The sequence below is a fragment of the Neolamprologus brichardi genome, chromosome 1 (genome assembly GCF_056152115.1).
Source record: "Neolamprologus brichardi isolate AB-2024 chromosome 1, ASM5615211v1, whole genome shotgun sequence".
Lineage (NCBI taxonomy): Eukaryota > Metazoa > Chordata > Actinopteri > Cichliformes > Cichlidae > Neolamprologus > Neolamprologus brichardi.
Genome location: NC_142104.1, coordinates 24656624 through 24683581, shown reverse-complemented (window position 1 = coordinate 24683581; position 26958 = coordinate 24656624).

The window sequence follows — 26958 nt, the reverse complement described above, 5'->3', positions numbered from 1 at the left end:
TATTAGATTAAATCATATTATGGATTGTGATAGTTTTTCAAATGTTCTTGACAGAATGTTTTCCAAACCAAAAACATGTAGCAATTCTGATTTAAATTGCATTTCCACTTTCTGAAGGTAATTGCTACCCATCAGTGTTGTAATATTTATCTTTTTGACTGATATTGGAAGACGCATGTTAGGAAAAAAGATGAGGTTCCCCTGGTCTAGTAAACAAAAATTATTATCACGAATATTCCTCCAAACACAAAATCTTCTGCAATGCTCAATTTGTCCATCATTTAATTTTTGCTGGAAAATGTTAAAAAAAATAACCCAACAACAACACTTTTTTAAGGCGAAAAATCTTCTCATTGAGTAATAGTTGGTGTCAGCCACAAGCATAGGCCAGGATGGTATGACAGTAAGCATAACAGAAAAGGACAGCCTCTGTTCCCCCAGGTACCCAGTGACTCCTTGTCAATTTAGCAAATTATATTTCCATTATTTTCTTTTCATTCTGCTTATTAGAATGGTTGGGAAATTAATGAGGGATATATCCGCAATACAAATTGGCTCTGAAGCACAGTTTTTTCTCTAATAATCACATTCCTCTTGAAGGATCGAGTGAGAAATGACGGTGGGTGGGGGGGTTAGAAGACAGAGACATTGAGAGAAGGGTGTGTTAGAAGGGGGTTGCAATGGGGAAAGTTGTGGGGTGAGTAAAGAGGACCCTTGGCAGCAGCTTTAAGAGTCATAGATAAAAGTGAGGAGGTAATGTGACTAGGCTGAGCAGGTGAGGAGCACTGAGATCAGCCTAGAGGATAGATAATTACACAGAAGCACAGGGATTACCATGATTCTAGATGAAGTGGAAAAGCCATGCAAAGCATATTATTATGATGAGAGGAAGTAAAACTAGAGCTGTGTATAATTTATCCTCTGTGGCAGCATGTGAGGGGAGGATTGAGGAACTTACGTATTTATCCCTGGAGGAGTTCAAGGTATTTAGGCCTAAATAACAACCAGGAAGACATCAAAGGGTGTCAGCCCACAGAAAGAGCTCCATCCTTGACAAATGACATGATTGCTGCAAGATCAGTAAACAGATCTATTAAATAGAGATCGCTGATTCCATATATTCCTTTTCTACATTATGAAAAATAGGTACACAAATAGTTTGTACTTTTCCTGGAATTTTCAGAGAGGTTGTTCTACTAATGACTTCTAGCTATACAGAATGCAGAGAGATCAAATATTCATGTATGATGAAATATGCATACAGGATGTACGGATGTAATTTGTGTTGACATAATCATATATAACACAGTTAAAATCCCACCAACTGTGTCCTTTAACATTAACACATGTTAGTTTAAAGGAAGTGAACAGTTATTTTACTCTTCACAGTTGCAAAGTTTAGTCTAATCTACCAATCAATTTTGTTTTATGTACAGATATTTGGCTTTACACACAGAATTGATATCCCATAGCACATTTTTGCCAGCTGTGTTCCTGTCGACATGTAACTAGTCATAGTAGGTATTGTCATGGTCCTGGGTCTCAAGACTCAGTGTTTGGTGTTGTTAGATTTTGAATTCTGTGATTTAGTGGGTTTCCATGGTTTAGTTTTGTATTTCAAGCCCCTTCAGTCTTTCTGTAGGTTTCTTTAGTGTTTGGTGATTTCTAGTCTTTAGGTTTTGTTACTTTTCCTCCCTCGTGCTACCTCCAGTCATCCTTGTCTCTATGTTCACGTATTTCCTGTTTTACTTTGACAGTCCGTGTCCTGTGTCAGTGTATTCTGTAGCTGTGTCCCAAAACGTAGGCTGCATCCTCCTGAGGCCGCATTTGTAGGCCGATTACGTCACAGTGACATGACGAAGGCTGTCCCAAATCAGTTTGGCTGAGATCAAAGTTATTAGATTAGATTAAATAAAATTTTATTAATCCATCGGGTGGGTTCCTCCAGGATTTTCACACAGCTGAAAAAACGTCAAACAGAAAACTGATTAAACAGAAGTGTGAGATGGTCGAGAATTTATGCCAGTGCCCTGTTATATTTTAGATAGCAAGGAGCAGACGGCTGATTTTATTAAACTCCACTGAGGCAGGGACACAGCTACTGGCTCTTCTCCCTGTTTCATCATGTCTGATCAGTCTCAGCTGTTCCTATTTTCCTCATAACCCTCTGTGGGCATATATAGTGTGTGTTGCCCCCTGTTCCTCGTCGGATCATCTGTTTGTCATCCTCTGTGTTTCCTCTGCGTTATTTTCCAGGTTTTCCCAAGTCTCTGGTTCCTCGTTATTGGTTTCTACATGTCCTTAGGTTGAGTTTTTCCCAGTTTAGGTTTTGTTAGCTTTTCTCAGTTCCTCTTGTCACCTCTTGTTCGTGGTGTTATTGCTGCCAGAAATAAAGGCTTGCCTTTTGCTCTCCACCCTCATCTCTGTGTGCCTGCATTTAGGTCTGATTTAAAATATGATTTGATTTAAAATATGATGAAATTATCTGTAATACTGGTCTACATACCAGAGGCCTATAAGGTGGCAGTAATTAAATCATTACTTAAAAAGCCATCACCTGACCCAGCTGTCTTAGCTGTAGGCCAATCTGCAACCATTCTTTTCTCGCAAAAATTATTGAAAAACTAGCTGTTAAACAGCTAACTGATTAGCTGCAGAGGAATGGTTTATTCTTATTAATTTATTATTTATTATTAGAGTTTCTGTTGGAATTTAGAATCCATCACTCTACAGAAACATCTAAAGAGAAGGTACACATGATCTTTTTATGTCCTCTGATAGTGCAGTGTTTAATATTGTTGACTATAATATTTTATCACAGAAATCAGAGCATGCAGTTCTTTCAAATATATTGCTCTGCAATGGTTTGAATCATATCTGTCTAACAGATTATTAAGTTAATAATGGAGTTCCACAGGGTTCCATGCTAGGATAAATTCTATTTACACTGTACATCAAATGTGACTTTTTTGCTTGCATTTATCTCTAAAATTAGAAATACCCTTTCTCAGAGTGATGCTGAACATTTGTTACTTCTAGACTTGACTATTGTACAGAATGGTGCACGTCAGTTAATGCTGGTTTGTGCCGTAATAACTATTCTCGGTCAGAAGGAGAGGCCTACATCCAGTGAGTAGATTGTAATAGGTGAGGTTTATTTGCACTCAGACTGATGGTACAATCAGGTATGGCATAATGTAGGAGGATGTGGAGGGGTGATATGGTGTGGTTTGTTTATATGACACACACCATTCACAACAAATACAGGATGGGCTATTTGCTTTTCTTCCCAGCAGCTCTCTCCTACATCGTTAGCCCAGGAATAAAGTCAGGCTATCTAGCTCAGGAGTCCCATGAATTCCATGACTGCCCAGAGGCTGCTGGGTAATGTAGTTCACACTAACAAACTTTTCTACATATATTAGAATTCATTATTATCAATTTGTCTTTAAAACTCCCTGAAAGGGAGTTGATCCAAAATGCTGCAGCAAGAAGATTGACAGAGACAGATCTATTAAACCAGTTCCCAGTTTGGATTTTGGGAAACACACACCCTCTTTACTTTAAAGATTAAGCTTAAGACTTTATTATAAAGCCTATACTTAAGGCTGGATCAGTTGACCCTGATCTATGAGCCTAATTCTGCCAGAAGGTTTTTCCTGTTAAAAAGGAGTCGCCATATGCTTGCTCTAGGGTGTTGTCTGATTTGTACACTCAAAAAAGTAATCTGTTGAATGAATGTAATTTTATCATGCCACCATAATTCAATTTAAAAACTCAAGTTGGCTTAAGGTGTTCTGATTAAGTTATATGGACATGACCTATAGTTGTCAGTTACATTTAATTCAATTATGTATCTTTAATTCAACCTTTCAAATAAAAAGAAAATATATCTAAATATTTATTTAGATAACCAAGTTTACCACAGAGAAATTATGCTATTAACAGATCCAAAGAAATGTAATTTTTTTTCTGTAACTGGCAGCAGTTAACAGCATCTAACAGTGTTGTTATAACTAGTTCTTCCTCCTTTAACACATTTTGCTAACTATTTCTTTTTTTTAATGGTAAACTTCCTTGAGTTTCTGTGTACATCCCCACCAGCTACAGAATTGGTTTATTTCTTACTACGTTCTACAATGTAGAAAGCAGTAGAAACACAGAAAAGAACAATGAATGAGAAGGTGTGTCCAGACTTGCACTGGTAGTGTAATTTGACTGCAACTTTCCATCTGCACCTTGAATACATCACAGGACTAAGAAGGAAGGAGGATGTGTGAGCAGGTCATGTTTTGTTATAATGTTCCTATTACTCAGCAAGTCTCTCAATGCTATCAGCTGGGAGTACATGAAAAACTATAAGTAACTCATTCAGCAGTACTGTCTATAACAGTGGTCCCCAAACCCCGGCCCGCCAGAGTTGAGGCTGCGGTGTGAAATTTATGGTTTCCAGAGTTTTTATCATTAACTTGGTTTCTCTGGGTTTTTTCCCATGTTGTAGTTGTGTGTCTTATTTTGAAAGAAATAGTTACGCGTTCCCATAGCGACCTGAGAGCATTACGTGGCAGAGAGGAGGATGTTACTCTCAATGTTTTCTGGCGCATTTCAGGAGGCCGCTGCTAATAAAGTAACGCAATTACACAGTGAATTCACGTTTAGCATTATATTTTGTCTTATAGTCGTATCATTTTATTTTGTTGTATTTATCCGCGACACCTTAAAGGCCGGTCCGTGAAAATATAGTCTGACATTAAACCGGTCCGTGGCACAAAAAAACTTTTTTTGTTAATGATCATTAATTGATCATTAATTGAAGGTGCTGGAACACCACTCCAGATTATTCCAGCCCACTTTAACCTCTGGGGCAGCTGATCAAATACCTTTAAATTTGATTGATCTCTCACTTAAGATCATCTGGCACTGCTGTTATTTCCATTTCTGGATTTTGTTTGCATATCTTTTTTATCTTTGCATCTCAAAATTTTAAGCTGCATTGTGTGTGCAACTTTGGTCACTGATAGTGGAGTTGCTCATGACCTCATGCATGGTTTCCATTACTTGTCTCTTCTTCTTGTCTTCTTGTACTATATGTTACTAAATAAACTAATTAGTTGTGAGATTTTTCACCATTATATATTTTTACTCTCCATTATTGCACAATTCTTTTGCAACATGTTGCTTTCAGTAGGTGAATTCTGTTTTAATTTGCATTTTACACTTCATACAACATCCCACCTTTTAGAAGAAGCAGTTGTATTTTTCAAAAGAAAAATCTTCAAGGCTCAGTGGCAGTTTTTAGCATCAACAGTCCAACAACAGTCAGGCTTTTCTCTTTGGCATTAGCTTTTTACAGAACCACAGTATGAGCCTAATTATCAGCAGCAGTACCTTTGAAACTGGTTCCAGCAGTTCTCAATCCTCCCACGTCCAATCAATTTGGTCATTTTCTGGGTGAGTTTCCATTACTTTAAAACGTTATTACTGAGGCCATTAGTCTGTCGCTATTGTTGTGTTAAAGTGGGAAGGGGGTTGTGTTCTGTTTTGAATATCTTTGAAAACAGGTGCACTTATTATTCTTACTAAGGCCCCAGTCGCCACTTAATGGCCCCCTGACTGTTAGGCACTAGGGAATAATATGTATTCCCCAACAAATGGCAAATGGTTGCAAAAGGTTGCCGGCAGTCGCAGGGTGACTGGTCATATAGATATATACAGTGCTGAAATGAAACCCTCCTTGTGCTTTTTTTTCCAGATTGGTTGGATGGTTGCAATCAAAGGAATCACAATTGTGTTTTTGGTGCAGCACCATGTAACCTCTTGTAAAACCTGTTAGAAATACACATTTTTCCCTCTCAACCAGTGGTTGCCAGATGGTTGTCAACTGGTCTCTAGGTCTGTGCAATAGGTACAAATTTAGCCAACCACTCTCAATAACCATATAGTCTTAAATGCCTTTGAAAAGAGAGTCTTTATATATATATAGTCTTTGTATAGAAAACACAATTCCAACATTTTATCCCTGCACTTTTTATCTTTTTTGTACTGACAAGATTTCACTGAATGGTAGTTTTATCCCTTTTGGGAGTTACACCACTCAGCAGGATTCTCCAAATAGTTACTGCTAATTCTATTTTTATGTGTAATGCTGCAAGACATCAGTTTTTTTCTGTTATGTTTTTGGACTCTTACACTAAAGCATCACTCTGTCCTGCCAAAAGAAGTGTGGAAAGAGTGTTAGCACAACTGATTTCATTCACAGTGGTAGATCTGACATCAGTAGATTTTTTTCTGATGAACCATAAGTCTTCTGATCAGTGTGTTAGGCTTTCTTGCTGTGCTAAAGCCAGCGGCATTAATAGTTTTGCACAGTGACTTTCTTCAGAGGTTTTTCCTTTTTTACCTTTTCGTTCCACTGCTTCACGTCATCTATGGCAATAAAAATAAAACAGCACAAAGTCATCAGGTAGGAATAGATACAAGTTGCCTAAATTAGAATATGACAGTCTACAGTTCAGTCCTGTTTCCTAAAAATGTTTCCATACAGGTAAAGAGCTTTCACATTTTTTTTCAAGGGAAGTGTATTTTCTCTCAGACCAAATACATTACAGTTTAAAAGACAGATGACATTCAGGTAAGGAGGTAGGCAGGCAGGGTGGTGGAGCTGTAATCCATAAAATATTAATACAGGAGACTGTGAGTGCAGTTATAAAACAGGATTTTTAGACTTTTAGTTATTATTCTTTTGCATTTGGTTAGATCTAAAGAAGAGAATGGAAAAGATAATGATTAGGATTCAAAGATCATATCATAGCCTAACCTTAATCGGGTTACCAGGCATTTTCTGAGCTACCAGGAAGTCTTGGCCTGCCTGTTCTAACATATGTTTGGTTTCCTGAAAAAGATAGGTGGTGAGAAAGTAAGAACATAGCAAATGTATCATATTTAAATTTTTTACAGTCAAATGCAGTGTAGCTGGATGTATATGTAAATCTAAGGGGAGGGAGTGGTCATCTGGACAAAACTCCTCTCAAGCACACAAATCTCTTTCAGTTCAACTCAATTCAATTCAGTTTTATTTATATAGCGCCATACATCCATTATACTGCTATTTTGTGCACACCATCAATATTGTTGTTATTATTATTATAAAAAACAAATTTTGGGAAGCCTATTGTTTAATTATTATCATGGCTTATGGCCTACTATCATAAATCTGAAGGTCTCTAGAGAAGTTCTGCATCTGTTAGGCAGTATAAGTAAGCCTTTAAAAAAGAGCCATAATACCAAAGTTAGTGAAATATTTTGATTCCTTAAATGTGTCACTAAAGTCCTGAGCTCTCAATCCTAAATGTGGCTTGTGAGGTGGATAAATATGCTTTCATTTTTCATCCTGCCTTGCCAAGGCAAGCAAACTGTCTTCCATTTGCTAAGGTCTTTCCCAATAAAGACAGAAATTTGATATCTTAAGATAACAGAAATGATATTACCCAGAAGCCATAACTGAGTCCTGTCAGAAAGGAGACGAAGTGAGTGATTGCCCCCAGTTATGCAAGAGCTGATTTATCCCATTAGGCTTTGGTGTAGGCACAGACCCAGAGCTTGTGCCACTGAGGCTCACTAGCAGTTATTGCCTGACATGAAAATTCTTCTTCAAGCGTAAAGTGTCAGAAAGTTGGATTGATGCTTCTACTCATTATTGCTTCTGCATTTTGGGATGAGAAAGGTAATATTAGCTTGGAAAAAGTATGAATTGCAAAGCCTGTGATTTATTTTGTCTCAGAATTTTGTATCAGTTGGGACGTCAACTGATAAGAATGAAGGTATAACAAAATAAACAGAGAATAAATGCTTTTATATAAAAGTATATTATCTAATAAAACATTAAATAGTGAAAATATGGATAAAATAATTGCTTTATTTCATTAATTAGCAACAGACAACATTTTGAAACCTTTGTTAGATAGCATATGCATGCATGCAATACAGTGCACAATACATATTTCACAGGGGTACCCAAATGAGAGATTACAATCAGGAAATATTTTGGGGAAAATGATTATTTATCCTAAGCAAAGTAATAAAAACAAAAACAATGCCAGTCTTATCTTGTGCTAATAAATCCTGGACCCAGAGTTACCTTTTTCTGATATTCCATTTTATGATATAAAGTATACATCAGCTTGAAGTGCCTTTTTTTTAAAAAGTAATCAAGCTATATGTCTCTGCAATAACAGAAACAAGAACATATTGGAATGCTGCTGACTTTTTTAATATATGGACTCACTGGTGTGGGACATTGTATTGCATCAATGGCAGACATCTACTCTAGACATCTTCGACCCTTGCCAAATCAGACTGAAACAATTTGGATGAAGAGATAGTATTCCTGCTGTTTCTGTTTGCTCCTAGACTAATATCTGGGAGCTAAAAGTATGATTCAGACTATTAATTGTATTTGTCATCAACAGCTTTAAAAAAATCATTAACAAACTCTAGTGTACTGAATACAAAATAGAGGAAGTCTTTCTTTACACCACAACAGTACCTTCAATTACCTTCATATCAGTATGACCTATGAAGGTACATATAGAGTAATCGTAGCAACACAATAAGACTGTCCCATTTCACGCCACTGGATTTGGATTTTCCGGATGCCTAACAGCAATATAGTAAAGGTGTAATGTGCAGGGTAAATTTAAATTGTAGGTTGAGATATATCTATACGAATGTGGAAAGCTAAGATTTGAATCTTACAAAAACTTTGTGATAGTTTTCCCACAAATTATGACAACTACTGTTTTTTTCTTAATAAAAATGTATATTCTGTGAATATACAAATTTTATTTCAGGATAAGACACCCACAAGCCACAGACAGTTAATTCAAATGCCAGTAAGGCATCTATAGTTTGGTAGCAACCCTATGATAGAACAAACAACGCAATGAAGGGTTCTCACTGGCAACAATATATTAGTTTATGTAATGCACAATATATCTAACAAGGTTTGTATTAATGTTCTGAGAGAAAGAAACACATCATACTAGTGCAGGAGGAGTTCACAATCGATACAGAAGTAAGTGTGGATAAAAATACTGATGGGTACGTAAAAGTGCCAACGGTTAAATAAAAACTGTCAGCAGTGAAAACAACAACAACAACGATAACAAAAATCACCCAGAAATTGCTGGTTGCAAGAAAAACAAGATTATCTAGGCAATTATTTCACCAAACACAAGCAAACAAAAGAGAAAAATACTCTCAGCAACCAGCTGGAGCAAATCTAAGGCTACGTTCGTGCATTACGCTTCAAGAATTCAAGAAGAAGAAAAATACAGAAGGAAAAGCATTTAAATCAGACACAATATTAAAGCCAGGTTAAATGAACAATAAGGACCAAAGTGTTACAATTCAATGATCTATTAGGAACCCTCAGGTCATGAGTCAATTTGATTGAGAATTTGGCAAGTGTTACACATGCAGGTCGAGGCCCATGTTCAGGGATGTCTTAGTGGCTTACAAGGCACCTGAAGAATATTGTATGTGGGTTTAACATTGTGGCTGATAACTTTATGTACTTAAAATAATTCCATCATCACCCAGAGGTAAACCAGGGCAAGATGCCTCCCAGACAATGCGCACTTGTGTGAACAAACGTGACCCATTAGAGCTTGTATTGGCACACAAACGTTTTCTGACCCAGTTCAAATAATATCACTGAAACAAATGTCACTGAAGGGCTAAAATGCCAGAAGACTGCATCAGTCCACCAAAGTTGAAAAAAAAAACATTTATAATTTTTGTGTTCGACATACTAAGAAATCCATTTTTTTATTTTGCTTTCATGGTGACGTGTTAATGAATAGAAAATATAGAGTTTGCATATTAGAAAAAACAAATCTTTCCTGTAGTCTCGCTGTTGTGTGCAGATTTAAAAACAAAAACAATTATTTGAACACGCTTGTGTTTTTGTTAATAGCAAACGAATAATGAAAACTGTATCTTCCTCTTGTGAGAGTGAAGATGCAAGAGTCTGAATGTGTGTGGAAAAAAGCTCATGTACAAATGTAGAACTGACAGTCACATTGGCAATTAATTTGCAACATAAATTTGAGTTGCAGCATTTTGCATTTTTACCCCCAAGTTAGTGTAGGATCTTTAAAGCACCTTGAGGCAACTGTTGTTGTGATTTGGTGCTATGTAAATAAAACTGAATGGAATTGAAGAATCCCATCAGTCTTGAGAAATATCTACATGTCTTTGGCTTTTAAAACTAATGCTGGTAAAGTAGTATAAAGCCATTCATTAACCCTCTCAAGGCAGGCGTTGCTGATTTTCAACAGTTAAAAACTAACAACCTGTTTACCCAACATACATATTTTATGAGTTTTTTTTACTCAGAAGTACCACTGCAGGAGCTGGTTGTGCATTAGCAACGAAAAGTTTAATTTGAGCCTGAGGGGGTTAATGCTGGAAATGGCAATGACTAGGGACTGTAGTGATTAATAGGGCAGGCTTGTAATGAAAAACATAGTCTGGAAAATAAATAGCATGCAGCTACAGGTAAGTTATTCCATGCTCACAGATTAAGATGAAATAAACAAAACACGACAGAATGACTTTGACCTCAGTCACACAGGGCTAAAGAACAGCTCGTGACCCCCTCTGGAAAACACTTGTGAAAAGTGTGGTGCAGACCATAAATGCAAAACATATCAACTATGTGAAATGTTTGAACCTAGATAATTTATCATTTTAAGAAAAATATTAGCTTACTCTGAATTTGATGGTAGCAACTTTGCTCAAAAAATGTTGGGACTGGGGTCAACAAAAGGCTGGAAAAGTAAGTAGTATCAAAAAGAAACAACTGGTGGAATACTTTGTAACAAATTAATTTAACTGGCAACAGGTCAATAGGTGGGTGTAAAAAGAGCATCTCAGAGAGTTTCTCAGAGGTGAAGACTGGCAGAGGTTCACTGATCTGCAAAAACGGCATCTAAAAATTGTTGAACAATGTCAGAATAAACGTAAAAGTGTGAATGCTATAATGAATCATAATCTAGAGTTCATAATACCTTCAACAGATTCAGAGAATCTGGAGAAATCTCTGTGCACAAGGAACATTGGTATTGGATGGCCAAGATTTTACTGCAAACTGGTGTGTTTCTGTCATGGAAATCACTACGTGGGCTCAGGAACACTTCCACAAATACTTTTCTTTGAACACAATTTCCTATCTCATCCAAAAATACAGGTTAACGCTTTATCAGGCGAAGAAGAGGCCAGTTTCTCTGGGGCACATTTCACTATAAATGGCCCGAGGAAAAGTGGAAAACTATTTTGTGGTCTGACAAATTGAAATTTGAAAATCTTTTTGGAAAATGCAGCATCCTTCAGACTAAAGAGAAGACAGAAAATCTGGTGTGTCAGTTCTTACTTCAAAAGCCTGTAACTCTGATGGTATGGAGGTACATTGGTTCCTATTGAACTGGCAGTGTGTACATGAGGAAGAGCACCATGAATCTTGAAAGGTATTGATGGTGACTTTCCACTGTTTTAGAAAAACACGTGCTCCCATCCAGATGACTTCTCTCTGAAGGTCTTGTGAACACCTTGCATGTTTTAGCACAACAATGCTAAACCCTCTACTGCATGGCTTTGTAGTAGAGGACTCTGGTGCTGAACTGACCAACTGAAAACATTTAGAGGATTATTAAATTGAAAATACAAGAAGACCCAGAACTGTTGAACAGGACTGTTGAGCAGACTGAAGACCAGTCCAGCAAATGCTCTTTAGTTCCCAAAAATATATGGACTGTTGTTAAAAGAAGTAGGGAAGAAGTGGTATTCCAACGTTTTTCTTTTTTTTTAATGTGTTGTTACCATCAATTTCTAAAGTTTTAATTTTAGACTACATTTTTAATTCTTATGATTGTAAATTTTCTGTGTCCAAACACATGTTTTACTATGTTGTAATGTGAATAAAAAATGGATTTCTGAGATCCATCTTTTGACGGAAGTTGGTCCCCCAAACTTGTTACATTTTTGTTTTAGTGTTCTAGATGAATTTGAACACACTTTTCTCATTGAGCAGATGGGCATGTTAATTACTGAAAAGTGAGGTGAAACTGAAGTAACAATAAGCAAAGGACGATTCTGAGGGAGTATTTCAAATGCAAGCTATCAGATTTATTTCTGTATATATATGCAAGTACGTACATTTTTATTTAATATTTAATTGTATTTACATGTATTATTTAATTGCGACTAAATTTTGTAATTTGATGTTAAAAAAGGTTAAAATAAAAACGAAACAAAAAAATGTAGCTCTCCATTAGTAGCAACATAGTGGTATTGCTCAGCAGCAGCGTATTTTATACTTTTATGGTCTAGTTAATAACAGCCACATACTGTGTGCGAATAAATTCTGCTGGCCGTGGGTTTTTAAACCAAAACATTTCCAAAGGTCTTGACATTGTTTAGACACCGTTGGAACCACATGCTGTCTACCAATCAAAGGCACAAAGACAGATGGGAGGTGGAAGGAAACCCCAGGGGAAAGGCCTTATGTCTCAGTTTCACTGCAACAATGGGGCACGTGCTCTCACTATTGTTGGAATTGTTCACTCACACAGTGTGCATCAGGTGACCGGAGAACTATATCACATCCTGTCTCAGAGCTATTGATCTTGAGTTACAGGGCCTCACGGTATTTTAACGGATGAAGAGATTTTCTTGGCAATACTCTGCTGTGAGTGGGATCCCAGCGACCCTGGCATCTGGCGGCTGCATCATTCAAACAGGACCAGAAATCTGATTCCTGCATTTCAACCAATCACATCATGACGTTTCATAGTGTTTAGCTGTTTTGACCAATGAAATATCCCTGTATGAATTCACATTTTCTATATGATATACAACCACTTTCTATCACTCTCCCAAGATGATAAAGGACATTTAAAAATAAAGATATTGTGGAAAATTATTTAAAATGCTCTTATATTGGAGAAGAATGAGTACTATGCAGAAATCACGTATATATACCATCTGATTATACAGTATTTACAGGTGATTTTAAGCACAAAAAATAAATACTGCGTAATGACTTAAACAGAAGTCAGACACTTATAACAATGTGCCAAAATAAAGGAGGTAAAGGAGGATGTGTTTTTCAGATCACTGTATGATCACATTATATACCGATAAACACAAAAACATATAAAGATGTATGTGCATTAGATTAGAAGATATCTTGTAGCATTCATGAGCGTACGTTGAAAATCTCTTCTAACAAAAAACCCAAAACTGTGAGTATGCCGGCAAAGACTGCTTGTCTTTATTTAGTCAAAAATAATAATAATAATAATGTATTTTTAATACATTACTTGCTCTTTTTATTGTGTCAAAGCCGTTCAAGGCCATAATTTTTGAGTTACACAACTGAATTTGTATGGACAGTTTTGAAAGGCAGGCAGCTGGGTTAAAGAGCAATAAAAGAAGCTTGGGTATTGAGAAAGCTAATGAAGTATATCTTTCTGAGTGGGAGGGGCTGGACTGCTGGCGTGTGCTTCACACAAACACAGGCACGGGCCAGAGGGTAGTGTCAATAGACTTCTTGGGGGATGGGCACTTTCTACCGTTAAATTTTCAACGGCATTTATTTCCTTAAGGGTTGTCACGTGGCCCATTTCAAGGAGGAGGTTGGGCTGTGTGGAATAACTCAAAGTAAAACTGCAGCTGGTTGATTTAATCACAGAAAAAACTCACAAGAACCTAATGGTTTTCGTGGCTTTATACTTTATACACACTTTGTTGACTGAATGTGTGCATGTGATAGTGAGTATATATGTGTAGATGTGTTTATGTATAAGCAGTACAACAATAACCAAGTTTGTTAGCACCTAAAAAACCTGTTCGACGAAGTCCTTTGCTTTCAGTAGCTGAAAACACAACATTCAAATTAATATTTGAGAAAAAAATTAACAGTTACTTGGCAACACAACCACCAGGCCCACAAAAATAACAGCAATTTCATTTCAAAAAATGCCAAATCCTTATTGGTGTTCAGCAGTGACATCAGCTTTTCTAGCTGAGGACCACCTACATCAAATGAATCACACAGCACAAAGGTCTGCCAGCAACACTCTCTGAAATGGGGCCTGTTGAACATCACACAACAGATTGCTGTTTGTATGCTTCTCAGGGATCCTGAGAAGCATGAACAATATGGAAGTTTACTTCCCCTTGTCTATGAGTCACATATTAATGTACTTAGAAGTGCATTTCATGTCTGCACTGGTAACTCAGGTACCGGGTTACACGTGTCTGTTTTCCTTCAGCATGAGTATCCAAAAAGGCATAAATTTTTCAGTAGCCATGTGATGAATTGGCTCCGTGAGTTTTCTTGAGAATAAAAAAAATAATAAAGTTCTTATTTTATTTGAGGAAGTACTCTAATTGAGTGGAATTCACGGAGAGAACTCTCTTCTCTGTGAGGAAATCAGATCATTCAGCTTCGTTAATGCAACAAAGAGTGCCTGCCACTGTCTGCCGACTGTGGTGATAGTCAACATCACAATGTAAAACTGACATAAGGAACAACATGAATGTTAGCTGGAGAAGATAGACTGATCTGCTAATAGTGTAATATTTTGAAGCCAAAATAAACAGTGGTTTTGGCAGTTTTAGATATTATAAATGAAAAATGTTCAGTATAACCGTCTTTAGCCATAACTTGGCACATCACTCTTTGGTTAGGCATAGTGCATGATTTGGGTCAAAATACACCCTTTAAAAATGTTAACCACATGTTAGACAAACTTCTCTTCCAATTCATTTGCTATTAAGTAGACAAGTGATTGATAACACAAGCACAGAATATTTGGCCATTTCAGACCGTTAGAAACTTCAGTTAAAACATACTGAACTACCACCTAAAACCTAAGATCTAAAACCGCATCTTAAAAATGAAGCTAATGGGATACTTGTTCAAGAGGAGAGGGGGTTTTGTGTTACTCCCACACCCCTTTAGTGAAAATGGGTTATGGGAATATCACAGAGGTAAAATAAGCCCTCTATTGTAGTTAATAAAATGACTTCAGTGTCTTATTTCACCTGCAAGGGAGCTGGATTTTGACTTGATTTGGCTTTGTTTCAACATTTATATTTGCTCTTTTTCAGTCTGGCTTTGACAAAAGTATGATAGGGTACACTTGCGATTGGTTGAAGGTAGCCTGTGATAGACAGATGGCTCATCCAAACACCTGCCAAATATGTTTTGAAAATGCCCAGCCCATTCCAGGTTTCAAGGTTAAATTCTCAGATGGTTTTGTGTAATAAACCATCTGTCATGTCAGGTTAAGCTTCATCATAAATTTAATCCAACAGAACTAGCAGTAGTTGTGCTTGTGAAGCTGTTGTAGGATTGTGTCCTTGTCACTGCAATCGTGACTTAGTGGTTGCTCTGGGTGCTTTCACTGAACTGAGGGAATTGGATGAACATCTGTGTGGGGTGAGGGTTCTTTCTGGCTGGGGAGAATACAGCATTTAGCACCACAGTGCATATCTGATAATTTACATCCCTGTGTAAAGCAGGTGGAGTACAGAAGAACTGAAAAGAAATTAACAGATAACCTTAAAATGTCTGGATGTCTTAAATTATGGAAACAACCCCCACTGTTCTTGTCAGGCTCAGGAGAGACTCGGAGGCAGACCGTCACGTAAGTTCACAAATTTATTACACACAGACACCAGGTGCGGATATATACAAGTGAGGGGGCACAGGAAGAGGGTCTCCGGGAAACACAGGCACGGGAAGGGGACGGCTATGTACACAATCCTTCACTGAAGCTCAGGTAGCTCGGACTCCGGCTTTTGGCTCACCAAACGGCGGTCCTCAGGCTGGCGAGAATCTGGCACAGGGAGGAAGAACAGGTAAGCAGCGGCACGAAAGAAACTCGGGTAAAAGCTCGGACTAGAAATGACACTGACGAGTGTTACACAATAATCCAGCGAGGAAGCACTCTCAACAGCTGCCTTAAGAAGTGGATGAGATGAGACGATTGTTTGCAGGTGTCCGAGCCAGGGGCTGGAGCCGTCATGACTCCGCCCCGGTAGAGCGCAGTGCGCGGGAGGGGAGAGAGAGATGCAGCACAACAAAAACAACTGTAGCCATACAGAGTCAGCTGAGAAGGCACAGGGTCATGACAGTTCTATTTACTCGATTCATACTTTATTCATTTCAGTTCAGTTTAATATCATTTATAGAATGACAAATCAAACCAAGAGTCACCTCAACACACTTTACATTGTAAAGTAAAGAACATGCAATAATACAGAGAAAACCCTACCAATCAAATAGCCCCCTACAATGAAGCACTTAGCGACAGTGAGAAAGAAAGACTCAACAGGAAGAAACCATCTGCTGCAATATCTGTATATAATGTATAGAAATGATAGCTGTGCTGGACACTGTTATACAGTCAATGCTCCTTCTTGAAACATTTTTAACTATTGGTAAAGTAGAGTAAAATTTAAATCAGAATATGAAGTCATCTTGGCTTTTTTAGACTTTTTTAAAAACAGGTGGCATGAACAACAACATAAAGCTGACAAACAGAAGGAGACAGCACACTTAAAGAATCCGACATACAAATAGATCCCATGAACAATTCATTTATTTTCATTGTATTTCAATTATGGGTGAACTACATGATGAGGTAGGCACGGCCAAATTGCTGTCCTGCTCTCAGGTGATAAGAGATTGTAACTTTAGCTCACACGAGGCCAGAAAAAAACTGCAGCTGCACAGCTCTCTGTAGAGGTTTTCAAGCATATTTCACTTATAACCACACCCAAATCAGTTATGCGTGAGCGATTAAAAGCTGACTAAAAACACCTGCATGCGCTATCAGCCATTATGTCGCTATGCCTGCGTACTAAATGGGTTGCATCTGAGGCTCTTTCAATACCTGTTATTATACAAATTTCTCTGGAAAATTCAGATGGCAAGTAAACCAGGAGCAGCCCAGTAGATTTCAATGCCATTAGCCGCCCTGCTCAATAATCAGCTTCATTTGCTAAGAAAACAAACTGGGGCCAGATGGCGAGGCTGATGAGTGTTCATCGATCTGGGGTCCCTCTTGCATACTTGCTTAATTTTGGAAATGGAGGGGATGGACCTCTGAAGGTTGAGAAGGGAAACACTGGGGCAGATGTGACTTCCCTCCTCAATGCTGAGTACAACACTCAAAATGTGAATAGTATATGAGCTTTGGAGCAGCCCTTGAAGTATAAAGCAGCCCCACTAGTGAACCTATGTTCACTTTAGTTATTTTTATACCTGCTGCCAGTGAGATGGTGAAGCCTGGGTGAAAATGAACTGCTCATTAAGCTGTGGTATGAATATTTTAAGAATAACCTTCAATTTCGTGCACTTTGATCTATTAAAACATGCAAATAATGTTTTATTAGTCTCAAAGATGTATTTGATAAGTCACATCTGCTAATTAAAGTAGTGTTTGATGAGCTTTCTTGGGAAGAGGAGATTGATCCTTCATCTAATGCTATTATTCAACTAACATTTAACCTAGAGTCAGTGGAAATGTTACCTCTGGGACTTTCATGTTTGACTGGACCTAATCATTTTCATAAAATAAACATTTTTTTGCAAACCATGAAAGCAAATATTTAAGCTCAACACAAGTTTAACTTAAAGAACAGTATGTTTCATAATGTAGTCATTACCTTGGCACTCTAATACCACAGAAAAGGTTTTAATATTTAATTTTTTTTCCTTTTATGTTTCATTAGATAAGATTTTGGAATTAAAAGTGAGCAGCAATTTCATCTGGATTTGACCTGAGTGACCCTGCTACTTAGGCTGAGATATTAGTCTCACTTCCTGAGAGAGAGGCAGCTTATTAAAAACAACCATTCATTACCATAAGACATAGCAAAGCAGTTGGCTTCCTAATCTTTGGAAGCTCCAGATGAATATCTTTCCATGACCTAAAAGCTATTATGTACAGTGCAGCAGAATGCAGCATTTCCCTGACAGAAAAAAAAGAAGCTGGCAGTTGCTGCTGATTTTTAGCTGATGTTTGGGCCAAATAACTATTGTCTCTGTGAAATCTTGTTTAGTCACGCTGTGACTGTCCTGTACTTGCAGGAAAATAGCTGTTGCATATTGTTGGCTGTGGGAGGGGGGAAGGCAGAGCAGAGAAAAGGCAAACAGATGGTGTCAGGATCAGAGCTGCACGCATTAAGTCAACGTTAACCCAAACGACAGAACAGAAATGATTTGGAGGTAATATTAACCTTCAAGAACGAAAACTGATTTTAAAAAATCTGATTATGACCAGATGAACTGGTCCAAGGGAAAACCTAAATCCATGCCAGGATTTCACAAATATGGAAAAGCAACGAGAGACACTCGCTGAATAACAATTGATCTACTTACAGAGTGATGGCGATTGCCACCTAGAAAAGCTGGCATACATGGCTTCAACTCCACTGTTCACAAAGGACCATGAAACAGACTGATTATGCTGCTGATTAGTTAGCAGGAAGAGAGACAAGCATCTTCATTTCAGGAAGAAATGAAGATGCCTTCTTAATGAACAACTGACTCAGTGTCTGACCTAGCAATTTGGGCAAACTTTAATTATGAATGACACCTAAGTACCTCCCAAATTAAGGAAAAAAAACACACTGCACTCTTAGAAAAAGACAGTGTAGAAGGTATTGTTGAAAGACATTGGCCCATTTTTGCCAAACATGTGAGCATGTTGACTCCTTGCTTTTAACATTTTTGAACACAGGCAAACAGATGGTGTCATGATCAGAGCTGCACGCCTTAAGCCAGTTAGTTAGCCCACCAAAATATGAATAAACAAAGCCCTTTCTCATAGACAAGGCATGTTTGATGGAAATGTATGATAGTTTAATAAACATAGACTTTGCGCAATGAATAGAATAACTGTCTGCAAACACAAAAATGTCTGCAAAAATAACAGCTTTGGTGCCACAGCCCCTGTCCTGTACCTGTAACCTCTCGATCTTTGTAAGTTAAAGTATCACAGACACCAAAAGAGGCCAAAAAAACCAAAACAGCAACAAAAATCACCCTTGGTAAAGCGTTTACATATCTTGAGTGTCTAAATAATTTTGAGAAAATTGGACAAGTTGGTCTTTTTATTTGTTTAATTGTTTGTTTTACATTGTTCTAATAGAAAATTTTTGCTTAGATTAATAATTTGGAGGAAATAGATGGTTGTGGCTCCCTAAAAAAATCATCTCCCTAAAACAGATCAGTATCTTGACTGACATGAATCTGCAGTGAAACATGAGGTAGATGAGGTAGTTATGTTTTTTGTTTTTTTTGTTTTCGAATATGGCATTGAGGAAGCTAAGCTAAACTAAACAGATTTGGTGAGTCTGCATATTATTATATTTTCAGGCACCCTACCAGCTATACTCATCTCAACACTGACATTACAAATTTGCAGTAGATTTAGATAACTATCAAATCTTTTAAATCCTTTTTTGTTTTTAATCCCAGAATGCACAGCGTGATACAGCCCACCCATGAGTGACTTTTTAAAATGTAAAACACTTACATTTTCTTTGTTTTTCTTTCAAAGGAGCTACAGAGAACTGAAAAGGGGGTTATCTTATCAAGGCTTCCTTGTAAATGATCTCGAAATATAACCTCATGAAATTGTTTTCTGGTAATTCTTTTTAGAATAAAAGATGAAAGCACACACTATAAAGAGATTGTGTATTGTGTTGCTTGAAATCTTCAACAATGTCAACCTGAAGATAACTGGAGCATAGTAAGACCTAGTGTAAAACATGCCTCTATTTGTAGTTCCAGCTTAATCTGTGAGCTTCAAGAAACTGATAGATATGCAGAAGACTGCATAAGCAAGGCTTCCATGTCTGGTCTTACAACTGAAACAAAGCAAGAGCAATACCTCCCATTTTTAAGGGGTATTTATATGTTTTCACTCTCCTGTTTTGCAGGACACTGTATGTAAGTTGGGCACAATGTGAGTTCTGAACTGCTTTTAATCCATTTCTTTTAGGTGTGCTGGTGTGGCTTGCTGCTGAATCAGAGGTGGGCAATAGAAAGGCTAAGGCTTCAACAGAGAACACAGGGTTTTTCCTGTTCTTCTTCTCCCAGCATTAATGGCTAGAGCATTCCTATTACCTGCTCTGAGCCCTGAAGATGGGATTCCTGTGGTGCAGGCCGGGAGCTGCTCTGCTGCACTGCATTGTGATGAGTTCTCCACTGATGTTTTCCTGCTTTTGCTCCTCTCAACTCTGCCAGTTCTACTTTTCTTTCCTGCCTGTCTTCAAGCGTGGTGTAGTTTCTCAATACGCCTGCTACTTTGTGCCCCTTTATTCTAGCCTATTGCTGAATTCATGTGCATGTTATTTGCACTCATTTCATTACTATTTTGCAGTAAATAAATATATCAAGATTCAAAGATGTCACTGACTATTCTAGTGAAGTCATAATACAATACAGCAATGCACTTTACCTTGGTTTTTCCAACTTTTTCATGTTGAGGATAACATCTCATTTTAAGTAGGGTATGATTTTACGCTTTTTAGAGCACGCGCTTTTTAATTTTAAAACTGTATCTATCTACTCAGCAATCTTAATTCTACAGTTTAAACAGGGTTTTTTTTTATATTGACACATTTGATAGTAGATTCAGAATATCAAAACATTTGTTATATTTATTTCAACTATCATTAACTTCACCAAACTGTGATCCACAGATTTTTTTTAATAAAGAGTTTTTCAGTTATTACTGTGCATATGTGTATATACTCCAAAAGATGATGCAAAACATTCTCATCACAGCTTTCATGGTCCTGCATTTAATTCAGCTTGTTAAAAATCTCAAACGCTGCATTGACGTTCTTCACAGCTAATGAAGTAAGGCTTTTCATTTCAGCAGGATCTATTTTGGGGTTGTTTTGTTTTCAGACTCGAAAGTTAGACTATAAACTTATACTTGTAGAATTCTTACAAACTGTCTCTAGCTTCAAACAAATAAACTGTAACGTCAAAGATAGATAAAATGAGATCGTTTCTCAAATAAAACGAGGTGTTTTGTAATCACTGACTATGCTGCATATCAGGAGAAAGTTATAATCAGTGTCATTGTGAAGCTAAAAATAGTAAAAACCAACAAAAAAACAGCATTATATTAGTCACATGTGCTCAGAATGATATTTTTTAATCATCTCTGCCCATTACTGTCATTTTTTTTTCTCTTTTCTAAGTTCTGTACTCGTTCCCATTCTGCTCTTTCTACTAATTCTTCTCTATGTTGTCACTCCACGTCCTGCTCTCAGACACCATCATTCTCTCATCTGTTCACACTCTCTTGGGAACCCTGTTTGTCTCCTTATTCCCTCTACATACTCCTCTCCAATTCTCCCCTCCTACTTTCTCTTTCTTCCTCAGGAGTCTCTTGTCACTTCCCAAGTTCCCAGCGGTACATCTTGGAACAAACAATCCAGAGATGGAAATGAAATATGGACAGAGTTAAAAAGAATATAGACACTGGAGGATCAAGAATATTGCACTGACAATGAAATGTTTCAGTAACATGTACTGGGATGTAACACCATCTAATTAAAATACAGTGAAGTACCCATTGAACAATGTGCATATATACACTTGTGTGCCTTTGAATGCATGTGTTTCACAGGTGGACTTGATAAAGTGAAGACAAAGTCCATATCCACATTCCCCAGACAGCCCCTTAGCATTTCTCCAGGCTCCCGCCCCTCCTAGTTTCACACCCATTTTTTTCAGGGCAGTTCAGACGTGGGGCCCCTCTTTTGCGCTGGGTTTGACAGAAACCAGTATCTTCCCCATCTGAGCCTGCATGAAGTCTGGGTCTCTCATCACAGAGCTGGTTGCCTGACAGCTCATCCATTCAGCCCAACCCCAGAAGGCTTTGCCCCAGTGCTCACTGCTTTAACTAGGTCTCCATAACAAACGTCTTTGCAGTGTTGACTGTGGAAAGCTGAAGCTGAAACTGGCCAACCTGTATGGTGGTTGGGAGGGGGATGAAATTGAAGGGGTGAACAAGGAAGGACTATGGGAGTAAGACATGGAAAATGAAGTAAGGCAGGATGAAGAGAGATGCTAAAGTCAATAAGTAACCTAATAGAGCAGGGGTGGGCATACCAGACATTCCTCTTTGCAGTCCCTTGTGGGTAGCGCAAGGAGCAATTTTTCAAGTTAAAAGAAGGATCTGGGTTAGATGTGAGGCCCATGAGAGTCAATGTGGCATTTGCACTATGCATTGGGTACCAGCTGAAAAAAAAGACAAGAAATACTGTAGAGGAAATAATAATTTGTCAGTGTTACTGACAGTACAAGGGGGAAAAAGCAAACAAACAAAAAGGAACCATCCTCAATAAAAGAAACTAGTTTTCAAAGTTTTGTTGGAAACTTTGAGAGAAGTCACAATTTAAAAACACCTTCATTGAGAAGAATATTGGCGGAAGCCTCTGTTTTAATCACTTAGACCTAGATACAGAGGAGCTAAACTAAAATAGCTCTGTGTTCCGCCCCGCTTATTCCCTCACGTCTGAGTGGGTGCACGATTGCTGAATAACCTCCTCCACACTCCGATGGTGGCCAGCTTCTACTACAGATGGAGGGAAATTGGATGGATAGAAAAAGAAATAGAAATAGGACAACCTTGGCCTGAAGCAAATAAAACAGAAGTGAGAATCAATTTTATCATCCAATTATCATTTTGGCCTGACCCCCGTGCACTCAATATTAGTAGTTTTAGTAATAGATTTAAAAGTACTTTCTCTAAATCCCAATTAGAGCTAGTACACACACATACAGTAGACATGGGGATCCTATTAAATATCTGTTGTGTGTGCTTTGCATATACGTAGACTTTTGTATAGTGAAAGTTGGACAGCCCCGTATCCTGATATTCATGTTAGTTAACACTAAATTAACCCTAATATCATTTTAAACCGAACAGAAGGAACATATTTTATTTCCTCAAAATGAAGCCCACCATGGAATCGGCATGATTAATCATGCTGCGAAATTGCTCCTTGGCTGCTGCCTCTACATGCAGATCTTCACAGAGCTATCTGTATAATTTGCTAGTTTAACATCACTGAGCATCACCATCTGAATCTCTTAGTTTTATTCATTTTGATCTGGAGAACTGACGAGTGAGAGGGCATTTATCAAACTTTCCAAGGGTGACAAAAAAAAAAAGAAAACTGAAGAAATTATTTGTGCGGATGTTTCACTAATGAAAGTTGTCTGAAATTATTTAAAATGTTGTGGTTTACATGAAATCAGTGAACTGCCTAGCTCTCATTGTTACTGTGTATGGGTGCATACATGAAAAACTCAAAAACTATGATGGATCCTCTAGAACTTATCCTCTGAGCTACTCACAGTGGTACTATAAAGCATAACAAATATCTTATCTTTGTAGTTAAAGCTTGGTTTAACTACAAACCTTGAGAAAAAAATGACCTTGAGAAAAAAATGAAGTATTATGCACCACAGATGAAATGCTGCCTGCATTTCCCATTGCAGTCAATGAGAGCTGGATTATCTTTCAGTTCGTATCTAAAATGTCAAACTTCAGTTGTGTTCATTGATGGGATTGTGTGAGAAAAGGGTGTTGTGGCTACATTTTAATACATATTATGGGCTTATTGACATATAGCTGCAGGATTCTGAGAGGTTTTCTTCAGTTTCCAACAGCAAACTGTAAACTGGTTTCTATAAATGGCACACTAGTGAAATCTCCACAAAGCTCTAAAATTCTTTTACTTTTCACCTCTACACAAACACATGGCATCGAAGGGCCCAAGTTCTGTGAATTCTGAGGCTGTAGCTGCGCATATGTCAAAGCAGTAGGCTTTTAAAGCTGACTAGGTATGAAGAAATCTGACTGCACTCCCACGGGATCCCCTTCATTTTTATAATGTATAAAAATCTCAATATGAAAATCTGCCCCTATAAATTTCAGCACTAAAATTCACACATCTCCTAAACGAGCTCAACATTTTAGAAACTATGCTCCTTACTGCAAGCTCAAAATGAATGATGTCAGTGTGACATGTAGATAAATACAGATTTTCTAAAGAATAATTAACAAGCTGACAAAACAGACAATTCCCACCACAAAGGGGAAATAGATTCAGATGCCGAAAGTGCAGAAAACATGCATATACAATATGTAATAGCATTTCTGTCCAATGCAAAAGGCTGTGCAGTCACCAGGCATTCAATTCAATTCAATTCAATTCAATTTTATTTATATAGCGCCAAATCACAACAAAAGTCGCCTCAAGGCGCTTCATAGATACAGAGAAAAACCCAACAATCATATGACCCCCTATGAGCAAGCACTTTGGCGACAGCATGGTTGCTCAATAGCAGAGGTCACTGACCCTTAGCCCACATTAACTATTTGTGCACCTTAAAGGCCTCTTTATGTTCCCTGTATTTGCGCCTGTCACTCCTGGACTCTGCAGCTGCTACCAACAATAACCTCTGCCAGCATGTCACAGACCTGAGCTGTTCTTGGAATAACAGAAAATTTATGCAAAGAGCTGAACAAATAGAATGAACACTTAGAACACACTTTGTGCCCTTCAGCTGTGATAAAGGCATGATTCCAGTCCCACACAGAGACAGATTGATTTTGCATGTTGAATTCTGTAAGTCTCATACATTGTTCGAATTGGAAAATTGAACCTTGATTCAATAAATAGTGGGACCTTTTGTGCATTACAGGATCAACGCAATCCTGCCAAGACATAATCCTTCTAACCTCAGACTTTGGGGACGTGCAAGTAAAGCAAAATCACAGTGCAGTTACAACGACAGTGAAACATCACAACACACATTCCCATTTGAGGCCCTGGAAACTAATTAATCTCATATGGGACCGAACAATGATGTAGTGGTTACTGTTGCCTGACAGCTAAAAGTTTTCTCTTGTTGGCTTGAGCCTTCCTGTGCACAGTCTGCATGTCTCCACGTGTGGTTTTCCATCAGGTTCTCTGATTTCGTCCCACAGTCCAAAGACATGTTTGTTTGAATAAAGTCTTTTAAGCAAAGCGCTTGAGCAAAACCACATCCATTTGAGGGCACTTAACGTGTGTAAGGTGGGTTCTTTTTGACACTTGATATTTTCAGTCACGCAAGCTGCAAAGATTCAGTCATCACCTGGTAAAACTCTACAGCTCTGATAATGTGTCTGTTTATTCAAAGCAGTACTTTATGCCAGATGCTCACAGTGAGAACATTAACACATAAATCTTTAGACTGTTACAGTGTTTGCCACTGTTATTACTTCATTTTAGTATGTAGAAATGTGAATGAAAAAGTGTTACCTAATTATTGGGGTATGTGAAAAGGCAGGGCACGAGAACATTTCCATCACTTTCATGCAAATTCATTCACTGTTTGAATTATTTGAACTGATTTGCATTATTAGAGCTACTCGCATGCCAAAAAATACTATAGATTATCGTCAAGTATTAAAAGAAAAAAAAAGTTTTTTGGCCTTAATGGCATGGGATGGGTTACATCTGCTGGGTAGGCTGGATATATATAATTCTACCACCGAACTTGATGTAATTGCTGTAAGTGTGCCAGGGGGACAATGTGCAAAGAGGCAGTCCAATATGAGGTGGCTGAGGTTAGTAATAAAACTTAAGGTTATTGTAACAGTTTCCGTGGAGACTGATAGTAATCCATATGGGAACCTTGCAGAGACTGAAGCTTTTAACCTGAAGGCCAGAAAAGTTTAATTTCACTAGATAAATGACACCAGAAAGGAAGCTAAAAGTGATGACTGAACTTTTACTCTTCTGCTTGTCTCTTCTGCATGGCACGTCTGATTTTGTCTTTTTGTGCACAGAAACATTTCATTTACATTTAGCTATGGATACAGCATTTTTAAAATTTCTTTAAATCCTTGAAAATTATTTTTTAAAAGGAAACAAATAGAGGATATTAATTTTAATTCCTGTGGTCAAACAATATTGTAAATGTGGTCAGCAAGTCCATTTCTCTGGAGAAATCACTGATTAAGTGGGCATTCTGTGTTCTTGAGGGTCTTTTTTTAGCTATGACAGTGTTTGTATGGTGGAGTGTGCTAACACTACCATGAAGCACGGACTGATTCATAAAGGTGAAATGCAGGTTCAGACATGTCTCTCTACATTTATATAAATGTTCAAATGTACTAGAGGCTTTAAGTTTCCAAATCACAATTAATTTTTTGCTTGACTATAACATTTTTGTCATGCAGGTCATACACACAGGAGCGCATTAAAAATAAGAAAGCAATACAAGGACAAAAGGCCTGAAACTGCCTATAGAGAAGTCCTTGTTTCCACAGTGTCATTTTTAACATCACCATGTCTGCCACATGAGAACGTGCACGCCATTTGATACAAGACCTTTTCATAACATACATAATAATTGATTGTTCTTGGAGTCTCCTCTTTAGTCCTCAGCTGACAATGATTATGAATGTGAAAGATTGAAAGATTGATAGTATGACTTTTTAAAAAAATTCTAAATACATTTCATTTAAAGTATTTGGTGTCACAATTCACATAAAGATAAACAGTTTCTAGCAGTCTGACTGAGTGGGGGGAGTCCAGTGACAGCCAAAGACCTATAAGAAGGTGTCCATGTGACTTACATTTCATTGTTTTTCTTCTACTGGTAGGGTAAAGTAGGCAACAAAAGTGTTACAACACTGCTTTCATCTCTAAGATTTGAACTTCCAGTTCACACTCTGATTAAGAGGTTTTTAGTTCCCACATTTAGAAAAGCTAAAGAAAAAACAGGTTTTTATCCACTTGTTGTGCTGATGAAATGATGACTGTGTTTCCACACCCGAGCATCTCCTGCACTGT